Source organism: Xenopus tropicalis, chromosome 2, assembly GCF_000004195.4.
Source record: "Xenopus tropicalis strain Nigerian chromosome 2, UCB_Xtro_10.0, whole genome shotgun sequence".
Lineage (NCBI taxonomy): Eukaryota > Metazoa > Chordata > Amphibia > Anura > Pipidae > Xenopus > Xenopus tropicalis.
In genome coordinates, this window is record NC_030678.2 from 9795335 (window position 1) to 9801881 (window position 6547).

The following is a 6547-nucleotide window of genomic DNA, read 5'->3' on the forward strand; positions in this document are numbered from 1 at the left end:
GGTGTTGATTTGGTGGGTAGAGGTGGTTTCTGCGAGCTCAAGGCAACCATATAGGTAAGGTGGCAGTTGCCCAATCTAAGAGGTTAATAGGGCAGTCAGTGACCCCAGATATCAGACAGATGAATTAGCTGGTGAGTCTAAGTTACACCCAGGAACCTTATGAACTGTACTTGGGGCGTGAGATGTTGGTGCCAGTTGGCCTACATGCATTGTAGAGGGAGAAGGACAATGGCTGCCTATATTAATTGTACCCCATAGTGTGTTTGTGGGCCTGAGGCTGTATTGCTGGGCATGCTGGGCTGGGGGGCCCTGTATATGAGCTTGAGAGAGAGATACAACTCTGTGGAAGTACTCAATAACCTGGGCCAGTAGTTCTGAAAGGGCTGAAGCAAAACAAACTGCTGCTGCCCCAATGGTGGGTTACTCTCCAACCGGCCAAAATCGCTGGCACTGCTGTAGCCAATTCCAGAAGGAATGAGTTACTCACAGGTACTAGAACTAATGTACATCTGGAACAAGTGGCCTGGAGCAAAGGGCAAACCTGTTATAGAAATAGCAAATATACCCCCCTGGGGGCTTAGAAGCTCCTCACCTGCTTCACATACTAAGCATATCTTCCAATGAAAAATGTAAATGTCACTCAAAAATAAAGTAACTTGCCCAAAGCAACCGAAAGATCTTGTGCCCGCATCAATCACATCCAGTGTCACGCCAATGCAATAAACTCTGCTCCTTCCACGTGAAGCCCCTCCCCTGAGCTTCAGCACTTTCCCACGGGAATAGGGACAGTTGAATATACACGGCTGTGTTAGTAGGTACTTGTCAAGTAGTTTTGGGCATAAAGGGCACACAGGGCTGAGCAATGGGAATGGGACGCTGAACCACAGAGACACAACCAATTTGTTTTGCGCTACAGCAGCTTTGCCTTATGCAGATCTAATGGGATGGCCTGATGGTCTGTATGATTAGGTGGCCACACCAGCTAGAAACCCGACTGCTGATCCATGGTTTTACCCCAAGAAACACTACCTGCCAGAACCCAGAAATGCTGCCACTATAACCGAGAAGTAATGTCACTATAACCGAGAAGTAATGTCACTATAACCCAGAAGTGATGTCACTAAAACCCAGAAGTGATGTCACTATAACCCAGAAGTGACATCACCATGGAAGGTGGATGTCAGATGTATAAATGGACCTGCACCCCCATCTGACTCCTCATCCAAGATGAATGCTCTTGGGAAATCAGAGCTTGTCCACAAAAAAAGCACCTCATTTTTTTGTGGGTATTGTGGGGGTACCCAACTGTTAGAAAACTTGAAAGCCCAAATGATCAGCTATGATAATAGGCCAAGCTTCCCAAACAAATCTGGGCATTTACTCCACAATCTTTAGCAACAACATGGATTATACACCATTTACAGCAGGGATCCCCAACCTTTTTTTTTTACCTATGAGCCACATTCAAATATAAAAAGAGTTGGGGAGCAACACAAGCATGGAAATCTTTATGGAGGTGCCAAATAAGGGCTGTGATTGGCTATTTATGCTAGCCTACAGGAGGTTTGGTTTGTCAATACACCTGTTTTTTTTATTAAACCTAAACTTACCTCCGTGCCAGGCTTTGAGGCCACTGGGAGCAACATCCAAGGGGTTGGGGAGCAACATGTTCCCCCTGAGCCACTGGTTGGGGATCCCTGGGTTACAGTATAACCCTGCACCTATATACTGAAACTGTCGCTTTCAATAGTAACACAATGTTCCCAGGTTTTGCCCAACAATAAAACTCCAGGAAATCGTTTCAGGGAAAAACAGCTTTTTTTTCCTGTTATGATTAAACATGATATCAGTTAATTCTATAGAAACAGTCAGATCAGTGTCAATAATCCCCAGCGTTTAATCACTCAGTGGGTGTGCCAGCCATTGGCTAATTCACCTTATGAGCATTTAATAAATCAGAAAGTGTTTATCAAGTTCATCTCCTTTTATTTAACCTTAAGCAATGTATTGTTATTTTCCGTTCCATTGCTGCTTATTGCACAATGCACATTTGTATTTGCCAGATGTTGCAGCCTGTGCCAAACTCCAGCCCATGGCGGTACCAAAAATATCATATATATAACCTAGCCAACTGAATAAATGCAATATTGATATCAAAATGGCAACCTGGTTTTCCAAATGGATCATCTGATCTGGTCGGGACTTGTCAGCCTATTTCATCCCTATCGCTAGAACTAGGCTTCCCAAGCTCCATTACAGGTGCCAGAGTAGTGTAACCCCTATTTGGCTGTAATACAGACAAGCCCAGTTAATGATAGGTTAGAGCATGGGGTACATTGGACTCTCTTTCAAGGGATGGACCTTCGCTATGCAGAAGAGTTATTGTGGATGATGTTGTTGAACTGCACCTCCTATTGCCAGATGTAAAAAAGTAAAGGTAAAAGTAAAAATAAGGTAGAACAGCAATGCACTACTGTGGAGAGTAGCAGGTAAGCAATTTTTATCTTTAGAGTTTCTACCTTAATGGACTGGATCCCCTACAGCAGACGTGGATCAGGGAGAAGACTATATCTGATACCCTTGTCACTACTGTAGGCCCTTCACTAAGGCAGAAGAGCCTATAAAGGAGACTACTCCCTACTATCTCTCCTGGTTGGAGCCAAGAAGCTGCTCTTGCTATAACCAAAGCCGAGTATCTCATGTTTCTAAAAAGTGCTATGACAAAAGATATCCTGCACTTACTAAATCCTCGTTGACGGGGTCTCAGCTCCCCGACTTCACTAGAGATAGATAGCTTCTCTAGGGCAATGATGCTTTACTGGGGCCCTGTTGATCCCAGGCTCAGTGGAACATCCAGCTGGTTCAATAGATGCAGCCAAATAGGAAGTGCCCGCCTCCACCTAAACACTATATTACATTATATATGTGCAGGAAGTGGTCATAAGGCTTATGGCCAATAATGAGCAATATATAAATAGGAAAATAGATACCTAGGCTTCTGCTTAGTAACAATGGAAATAGGGAAGGTAGGGTTTAAAGCTATAGGGGATATTAAACCTGTAGGTCCCTACAGTAGTCTTCAGTGAGAAGGGCAGATATAATGCTGTTTCAGGGTAAAAAAAAAATCTTCAGCCAACTGTAGGCAACTATGTCAAACTCTAAATAGAACTGGCAGGATTCTCATTGCAGAATCAGTTGGACCTTTGTGATCCTGAATAAAGAGTTAGCTCCACCATTGGATCCATATGGTCAACCAGAGATTCCAGAGGGTTGTCGGAACAGGCAGGCAGGTAACTGTCTCTTCTTTCTATGACTGTCTCTGCTATTTCTGTGATTCCTTGTCTGTCTCTAAGGTCTTTCAGGTACTAATCTAATGAAAGAAATGGATATGTTCTTCTCTTTCAATCTCCACTTTCCATTACACCAACTGGATCTCTAGCTCAATTCCATCTTTGTTGAAAGTTTTCTTGACCCAATGGGCCAAGGAGCAAAGTGCAAAACACCAGCTCAAACTAATATTTTCTAATGGGTTTTTCCTAATTTCCCTTCAATCTGTAACCAGATATACTTAATAACGGAGAAAATCACAGCTTCTTTGGGGTAATAACTAGTGATGGGCAAAATGTTTCGCCAGGCATGGATTCGCTGAGAATTTCCGTGTTTAGTCATTGGCGGTTTGTTTTACGAAATGGATAAAAAAACTCGCCGTCAAAAAAGAATAGTCGCGGGAGTCAAAAGAATAGCCGCGCAATGAAATAATAGCCACGGGCGATGAAATAATAGCCGTGCGACGAAATAATAGCCACAGGAGACTAAATAATAGCCACAGGCAATTAAATAATAGCCGTGCGATGAAATAATAGCCGTGGGTGACGAAATAATAGCCACAGGTGACAAAATAATAGCCGCGGGGCGACAAAATAATAGCCGCGTGACAACATAATAGCCGCGGGCGATGAAATAATAGCTGTGTGACAAAGTAATAGCCGCGGGCGACAAAATAATAGCCGTGTGACTAAATAATAGCCGTACGGCAAAAAAATAGCCGTGCGACAAAATAATAGCCGCGGGCGATGAAATAATAGCCGTGCGACAAAATAATAGCCGCGGGCGATGAAATAATAGCCGTGCGACAAAATAATAGCCGCGGGCGATGAAATAATAGCCGTGTGACGAAATAATAGTCGGGTGACAAAATAATAGCCGTGCGTCGAAATAATAGCCGTGCGGCAAAATAATAGCTGTGCGACAAAATAATAGCTGCGGGTGACATTTTTTTTTGGTGCACAACATTTTCGCCATTTCGCTAATTTTTCGCCATTTCGCGGATCTTTTGAAAGATTCGCAAATTTTTCGGCGAAGCGAAACGTAACAGATTTGCTCATCACTAGTAATAACCCATAATTCGATGAACGTTACGGTGTTATTATGGCTTCGGGAAGGAATTACCCCCTCTCTATTCACTAACCTGTGCCACTGGGACAGAATACTCTGATATAAAGACACTTCTATCACGTAATCTCGCAAATACGTCTTTTCTGCCCTATGACTCCTCGGATAAGAATTTTTGGCAGAGACGCAAGAGAGAAGGAAACATTGACAAATAATTCCAAACCGCTCAATACCGACACAATAAATGGTCACAAAAACATTTCCTTGTACGGCTTTTGTCTTTTTTAGCCTGAATTTCCCTCTATTTCTATAGAATATTTATCAGTTTTATTGGCAATATTCAGATATAAGAGGACTGTTGCAAGGAAAAGTGCTTCATAAAGGGGCCCCGGTTATAAAAATAGTCCTATCAGTCCATATTGGACGTATTGTACTAAAACTGCTTTCCAGAGAATCTGGGCTCCACTCACTGAGGGAGTTCAAGTCCCAGAATCCATTACTTCAATGGAACAAGGTCAGGATGGGGGTTTGAGAAAATCCCTAAAATGCCGAGCTTAGTTGATAATTTCCTGGAACCCCATATAAGCGGTTTGACCGGCTCAGTTACAGTCATTATCTGTCTCAGGCATTAAGCACATAAGCCAACATTCAATTGGTCATGGGATAACCTACACGCCATTAAAGGGGTGGTTCACCATTATTATGTTGACGAATGTTCTATTCCTAGCAGCTTTGCAGTTCGTCTTCTTTATTTTTGACAGTTTTTGAATTATTTGCCTTCTTTGTCTACATCTTTCCAGCTTTCACACGGGAGTCACTGACCCCGGCAGCCAAAAAACGTTTTCTCTTTGAGTCTACAATTGCATTTGTATCGTTACTTTTTCTTCCTTATCTTTTTATTCAGGCCCTCTCCTATTCATATTCCAGTCTCTCATTCACACCACTGCTTGGTTGCTAAGGTAAACAAGACCCTAGCAACCAAGTGAAACACACCCTGCAAACACTGTTCCCTCACAGAGATCTTTTGCAAGTGGATCTGGTGGATCACTGCCTGAAGTGTTCTTGAAGAAGGGTTTCTGCAACGTTAAAGAGTAGGGCTTGGCCCACCAAAAGGCATTGTGCTCCACCATACTTGCTTGTGAACACCACAGGCTGTTCCACCAAAAACACATGTTCTTGAACCGTTCAGACTGGGCTCCACCTGATGAATATCAGGTGGAGCCCAGTCTGAAGGGTTCAAGAACATGTGTTTTTGGTGGAACAGCCCGAGGTTTCACAAGGAAGTGTGGTGGAGCACAATGCCTTTTGGTGGGCCAAGTCCTACAGTCCAGATGGAACTCATCTCACAGCAATGGGCTTAATTATCAATTTTCGAGTTTGTCAATTTGAGTTTGTTTTTCTAAACCGAATAAACTCACATATTGAAATCTCTCCGATTTATTAAATAAATTAAAAAAAAAAATTCAAGACTTGAATGCCTCAAATTTTCGAGCTTACCAACTTGGAAAAAACCCCTCAAAAACTGGAATATCTCGATTTGAAAATACGGCTTTAGGACAGCTTCCATTGGCTTCTATAGAAACTCACAAGATTTTAGATGGCAAACAGCGCGGCTCAACCAAACGTTACTCCAGCTGTTGTTGGACTACAAATCCCAGAATAATGTAACATATAATGAAGGGTGAGGCATGCTGGGAGCTGTAGTCTAGTAACATCAGGGTTCTTAAAGCAATATTGCACAATAAAACTTTCCCCCAAATCTCCAAGGCCAGTGACTACATTAAAATGCAAGAAATCCCCCAATGGGAATCCCAGCTGATCTGTGTAAATCCGGCTCCCTGTTCTCTGTTCCTGCAATTGGAGTTGGGAGCAATAAGCACAGTTTCCCAGCACTGAACAAGTCTGTCCCTTTATCCCCATGTCTGATTCCTGTGCCATATAATGACGGGAAAATGCCATCATTATCTCTATATGTAAGGTACCAGCAAGGGGCCTGACACAGTGCTGGGAATCAGCATTCTCATTGGTCACTTCTCTTGCATTTATAATCAGATTTTTACCCATCTTGTTGTACCAATATAAGTGCAATCTTAGAGGGTTGAGGAGGAAAGAGTAAGTAAGCAATGGGCAGATCCATGCCTACTAAGCACGGGGA